The sequence below is a fragment of the Chenopodium quinoa genome, unplaced genomic scaffold, assembly GCF_001683475.1.
Source record: "Chenopodium quinoa cultivar QQ74 unplaced genomic scaffold, ASM168347v1, whole genome shotgun sequence".
Classification (NCBI taxonomy): Eukaryota; Viridiplantae; Streptophyta; class Magnoliopsida; order Caryophyllales; family Amaranthaceae; genus Chenopodium; species Chenopodium quinoa.
Window position 1 is genome coordinate 2,277,123 of NW_018743880.1, and position 7,168 is coordinate 2,284,290.

General features: G+C 33.8%; 1 pseudogene; it reads left to right on the forward strand.

Annotated features, from left to right (window-relative positions):
• Positions 1-2,345: 2,345 nt before the first annotated feature.
• Positions 2,346-5,291, forward strand: LOC110686579 (annotated as a pseudogene).
• Positions 5,292-7,168: the final 1,877 nt, after the last annotated feature.

Genomic DNA, 7,168 nt, shown 5'->3' on the forward strand with positions numbered 1-7,168 from the left:
ACCCATAATGTAAATCAAACTATCTTTAAAGTAAATAGAGAAATCAAAAAGTAATTCAAAAAAATCTCTAAAGTAATTTAAAATAGCTCGAAAAGAAATCAAAAGTAAATAATTATATCTCAAAAGTAAATCATAATAGCTTAAAAGTAAATAAAAAGCGATAAAAAGTAAATTAAAATAGCATCAAATAATTAAATAATATCCTGTAAAAAAAAAGTAAATAAATAATATTAACTCAAAAGTAAATTATATCTACTCAAAAGCAAATTAGTAAACTTAAAAAGACGGGTCAAATTAGAACATGGGTCAACGACATCCATTCAGTCTAGGGTGAACATATCTTTAATCCTTAGATAAGTGAGCTTGAGTTTCTAGTAATAAAAGTAGATACAAAATAAGTTAAAATAAATAAATATTTATTAAAGTAAATAGAAATGAAATTCACTATCTCTACTTCTATAATTAGGAAATTGCAATGAAGAAATGCTTATTGACAGTCTCCAATTGCTAATACGTAGTATAAGATTATGAACCTATGTGGGATTTGAACCCAAATCTTTTGTGCAATTGCACAATGCTCTACCGATTGAGCTAGTAGGCTAGTGTTATCAATCTATTTAAGTAGACTAACTGTATAGAGAAAATAAGTCATGCAAATGAAGAATTGAGCTTGTAGGCTAGTCTATGTAAAACATTAACAATAAATAAAAAATTACTCAAAAGTAAACCAAATAATCTTAAAAGTAAATAAAATAATCTATAAAGTAACTGCAATAAATCCTTTGGTTATGGTAACATAGTTTCGTTCTTTTATTTCGTATCTGGGTAGGGGTTAGAGTTGGAAATGGGGCATGTCACTATTTGGTGATAAAGTGTTGAACACAAAATACCTCAGCTCAAAAGTAAATAAAAAAGCCTAAAAAGTAAATTAAAACATCATTAAAGTAAATAAATAATATTACTTCTACTCATGCTTTTGCTTCTCCTCCTACACAAGCTGCACTCTTGCTAACAGCAGCTTCCCGTTTTGCTCAACTTTAAGAACTCCCGAGCAACATTTATAGCAGCAGGCAGTAGAGCAAAATTAGCATAGTAGCAGCAGGCGGTAGAGCAGAAATAACATAGCAGCAGCAAGCCATGGCAGGGAAGCAGCTGCAGCAGCAGCCTAGGCAAGGCCAACAGCTGTAGCAGCAGCCTAGGCCGGCCAGCAGCAGCAGCCTTGGCAGGACCTACTGGCCAGCAGCAGCAGCCTTGGCAGGGCAGCAGCACTCAACCCGATCATTTACAAGAAGGTGGATATGGATGCATATGTTTGAGTGGGGCGGGTTATTAGGCTTGGGATAGTGACCATGGGTGAGTTGGATAAGGTTTTAGCTGTTGGAAAAGTATGCTCATACTACACTTCTCCTGTAATTGATGTAGCTCTCGCATTAAGATACGACCTCCGACTAGCAAGAAGATTGGGGTATTTAAAAGTAAATAAAAAAGAATCTAAAGTGAATAAAAAAGACTTTAAAGTAAACTAAATAATATACACACAAATAATTGAAAGAAATAATTTCATCTCATAAATAAACCTACGTGGGATTCGAACCCGCATCTTTTGTGCACTTGCACAATGCTCTACCTATTGAGCTAGTAGGCTAGTGTATATTGTCGAAGTAAAAAAATTTACTCAAAAAGTAAATAAAAAAATAAAATGATCTCAAAAGTAAATAAAACAATCTCAAAAGTAAATCTAATTTGAGAGGTATGATCCTAAAACTGGATGCTTACATAGTCAAAATCCCAAAAGACTACGGAGTATTAGATATAGAAGGATCTGACATACTTGCTTTGTGGTATGAAATATTTCAACAAATGGATATATTCCTTCCTTTGTTGTGCTATACAAAAACCTGGATACTTAGGACACTCAACCTGAAAATACACAAAGTATCAAAATTATTAGAGATAAAACTAACTAAAATATCATTACATAATGCAGCAATACCGTAGTGGAATGCACAAAATGCATTCAGATGCCTATAATCCCTTTTTATATACTCTATACATCCAATATGCCTGATATACTAGAGCGATGCAGAGAAGATACATGACAAGCAGAATAAACCACATCAACCACCATCGGTTACTAGCAAGCATAAACCTATCAAGGTTAAATTACCTATAACTCATTTGTAAAGCATAATCCCACATCTCCAAAAGGCAGCCAAGAAATACCTTATCAATATGTCAAGTTCAAAATGTGGATAGTCTTACTTAAGATATATAAGCATTGCATTCTTCATTATGCACATTTCTTAGTATGTTCTATCATTATTAGATTTCATGGTATAGTCCGAATGAAGGTTTGCAGATCCCAAAAGCTATCTGCACTAAGCCACTAATAGTCCACTTTAAAAATCCAACACAAGGTAAAACCCCCAATTCCCCAACCACCTTTATCAATAAACTAAAGCCTTAGTAAAGTGAAATTCTGATAGAAATGCAGAACAACAACAATAATCAATGTTAAGAACGTACAAGCCAACACAATCAGCTTTCTCCAAGACATAACTCATAGTCAAGAATGCAAGCTATACTATCATACATTTCATACAAGCAGAGATTAATGTACCAGCGAAATATAAGCCATTTCAACTACATCAATACATTAAACAGGATATTATTGCCTCGCAAATCACGATTGCGATCTCAAGGCATAAAAGTAAAAAAAAAATCATTAAAGTAAATAAGATTACATCAAAAGTAATTATCCAAAAAAAAATTATCACCCAACCACCCAAAGCATATTCCTGATAATCCAATTCACCATTGAATTATCCCCTGGAAAACAATTAGAAATGCATTGCACTTTTCAAAAACTCAAAAATTATATGTCATTGCACAAAGAATAGCGACAGATCATAAAATTGCAACCAAAACAGCACGAAATTATTGATCTGATTATAAATTAAAGAGAAAACACAAAGTAATCACAAATACCGAAACAAAAAATTGTGAAAACCCTAGTTTTCGCAATCAAAATCACATAATATTAAAAAGTCAAATTAAACCAAATTCAAAATCGATAATCGAAATCAAATTAACTTACTTTTTTATAAAAAACTAACAACAAAGATCCAAGAACATATTCAATGAATCAGATATGCGATATATAGGAAAAAATAGCAAAAATCCTAATTTCAAATTCCAAATAATCGAGAATTAAATACGCAGTAACTAATTAAATAAAAAACAAAAAACAAAAACAAAAGCAAATAACTTACTTGTTCAAAATAACAAGTGAAGAAGATCGAAGAAAAAATTCAAGAATTTGATATGCGAAAAATAATGAAAAATCCCACCACGGAGAATTTGAAGGAAGATAGAGAAAGAGTGAAGAAGAGAGAGAAAGGGAAAAAAGAAACTGATGAGTTTTTGCGGTAGTCATTCAAAGTACAGAATTTCCTATTTTGCCCTTAATGAGGCGGGTGAGATCTCAGCCGTTAGATGAAGTGTAATCAACGGTCAAGATGAGTTCCTAGTTCTCATTATTCACCTTGGTTCTCACGTGATCTCAGTTCTATATACTTATATATGTATATATATACATATATACATATATAGAGATAGGATCATATAAGACCACCCCCCTTATGTGAGAACCTTATTATATGTGAGGACATATTACAACCGTTAGATCAATTGCATCAAATGGCTACAATTTATCCCAACCTTATTCTCTCTCCTCCTTCATTCGACGCGCCATTTTTCCCTCTCCTCCTTCAATTTCTCTGCTCCCTTCTTACTGCTCTCTTCCTTTGCTTTGATTCTTCATCAATTCTGCTTCTAACTTCATTGATTCTTTGTCAAGGTAATTTTCGTTGATTTTAGTTTGATTTTCTTTGATTTTAGTTTGATTTTCTTTGATTAAAGTTTGATTTTCATTGATTTTAGTTTGATTACTTAAGGTTTTTGTCAATTTTTTTGCGATTTTCGGTTCAATTTCCGTTCAATTTTTTTTTTGGTGATTTCTATTCGATTTCTATTTGAGTACTTATTAGTTGATTTTAGATTTAATTTTCCTTCATTTGTCAATTTAGGGTTCTTTATAGTGTAATTCGAACTTTTAGTTATAATTTCTGAGGTTATGAATGGTTATAGAGATTGATTTTGTCAATTTTGGTACTTGCATTTCACTAATTTGTGCTTAAATTTTGAGGCACACTAAGTGTTTGACAATATTCCCCAATGAATCCTATTATTTTATCAATTTCAAATGTAGTACATATTTAATTGATGATCTTCTTATTTAATATCCCCCAAGATTGTATTGAGTCTCAGCTTCTAGCTTCTAGGTGTTGTGACATTTTCAGCATCAATTTCTACGGTTGTATTGATTGTGGGTTGTCTTACATGTGCTCTTAAGTTTTGTTTCCTATTGATGTATGAGGCTTGTTGTCCTCATGGTGTCTTTGAAAACTGGTTGGTTTGGGTGTTTTAGGATTTTTACTCTATTTTTCTTGCTATATGATATTTGACCTTTGATCTCTGGTTCAATATATGATCAAATGGATATCTGCTATTAATTAGACAAAGGTATCCTGTTAGTGAACTGCTTTGCAGCAGCTTAAGCTAACTTGCAATATAATTTCAATTCCCATTTTCATAAGTGGTCACAAGCTCATGTCTTTGATGATCACAAATCCTCTGGTAATTCAATCTCATGGGAACCTCATGAGCTCAGACTTTGTCATGCAAGTGGATCATCAGACGGGAATATTATGGTCTATACTATGAGGTATGATGGTGGTTGAGATTCAAATAAGATAGACCAAGCTCACCCAGTTGGAGTGACCTCTGTTTCTTGGGCACCCGCCACTGCTCCTGGTGCTCTTGTAGCATCCGGAGTCCATGATCATGTCCAAAAACTCTATTCAGGAGGTTGTGACAATACAGTATAGATTTAGAAACTTAATAATGGGATTTGGAAGATGGATTGCTTCCCAGCTCTCTAAATGCACACTGATTGGGTTAGGGACATTGCTTGGGCACCAAATTTAGGGCTCCCAAAATCCACCATTTCAAGTGCATCATAAGATGGGAAGGTGATTATGTGGAGATTCACAAAGGATGGTGATCCGTGGGAGGGCAAGGTCTTGAATGATTTCAGGACCCCAGTCTGAAGGGTGTCATGGTCCCTAACGGGTAACATCTTGGCGGTTGCTGATGGTAACAACAACGTGACATTGAGGAATGAGGCTATTGATGGGGTTTGGCAAATGGTTTTTACTGTTGATTCTTGAGATAGAACAAGCTATTTTGGAACTTTATCTTGGCATGTTCAGAGTATGTTATCTTGTAACTTTGCGGGATTTTAGTTTAATTTTCTGCTTCTCTCGCTGCTTTTGTCTGACTTTGAATAACATGATAGTGTTCTCTGAAATCAGCATGGAATCTCATGCATTTTTCTATATTCTGTGGTTTCAACTTTAAACTATAATAGGTAAATGTCAAAAATCCTGAAGAGGCATCATTCTTTGAATCATATGAAGCAGCTCACTCCTCCCATGATCTGAGTAGCTCCATACCAAAAGTAAGTATTGGTTTTTACTACTTACATTCTTTTCTGGTCTATTTCTCTAACTTAAAGGTTATCGAGTCAAAGAGCTGCTGCTTCGAAGCAGTAATGTTGTATCTACTATTCTACTAAGGTTGCTTGTTAACATGCTTTAGCTGTTCTGAGCATATACCTTTAGGAATTTGTCATTGCACCAGCAGTGTTTCATGATTTGCTATTTAAATTTCAACTTTAAATACATAGTACTACGTATATTTTTCCTGAGTGGTTAGCAAGGAATCACTCAGGAAAAACAATAAGTGAACATGGACTCTGAAGTTCCTATACCTTCTGAACGGCAGAATTATCTGTTTCGTTGTAAGTAAAATTTGGTTAGTTATTAGGAATGAATGTACGAATATTGATATTATGAAACACATTTTATATTGATAAAATGAGCAAATAATTTTTTGCTCATTTATCAAATGAGCAAAAATGAGCAAAAAATTATTTGCTCATTTAAATGAGCATTAAATAATTTTTTGTTCATTTGTCAAATGAGCAAATAATTTTTTGCTCATTTATCAAATGAGCAAAAATGTGCAAATAATTTTTGCTCATTTATCAAATGAGCAAAAAAATTCAATGCTCTTTTGTCAAATGAGCAAACTATTTAGTGCTCATTTGTCAAATGAGCAAATGATTCTTGCTCATTTTGTCAAATTAATGCTCATTTGTGAATGTGTTTGAATGTTTTAAATACGTTAGCCTACTAGCTCAAGGGTTGAGCGTTGTGCAAATGCACAAAAGATGTGGGTTCGAATCCCACGTAGGCTCATTTATGTAATTTGGAGACACAAGTTTGTAGTGTGAGCAAAGAAATGAGCAAACTACACTCAATTGGTCTAGAAACTCAGAAACCTAAAAGGGGTATATTTGGGGATATTAGAGAAAAATAATGGCTGCATATCCCCTGTTACAAGATTGAAGTCCCTACTCATATTCCTCCATGATTATATAATTGGCGTCCCGCATGATTAATTAGTTCTTCTTGCGTATCGCGTGTTGATGAATATTGATCATCAATTCAATATAGCTTAGCAAAAGAAAGATGGTGATATTTGCTTTTTTTTGTACAGAATATGTGCAAAGGAAGAATATAGAGGCGTTACACTTATATATAAATAGTCCGTCAAACTTCAGTCCATCATGGTTTCATACACTGACTTAGAACAAGAAATAGTTGAAGATGTCAATCAGCAGCAATTGCACAATCCATCAGACCCGGCGAAATCAATGAAATAGGCATGATGGCAAAGGATCAAGTTATTCTTGCATCAGCAACAACAAGATCTCAGCAAAAGGAAAGGAAAAGTTACAATCCTAAAACCCGACTACAGCCGATCCAATTCTCACCCATGATCGTACTTGTCTACAAGAGATGATCTTTATGGAATTGCTGCAAGATTAGAGGCTCATGTAAAGGAATGAGTAGATAATGTGAAAAGTACTTCACTTGAAACTGTTAGAGAAGCTACTTCAATGCTCAGGATTTTAGCCAAGGACTTGGATAACCAAATCATAATAACGAGTTATGGAGCTATCGACCCTTTGGTTAAGCTC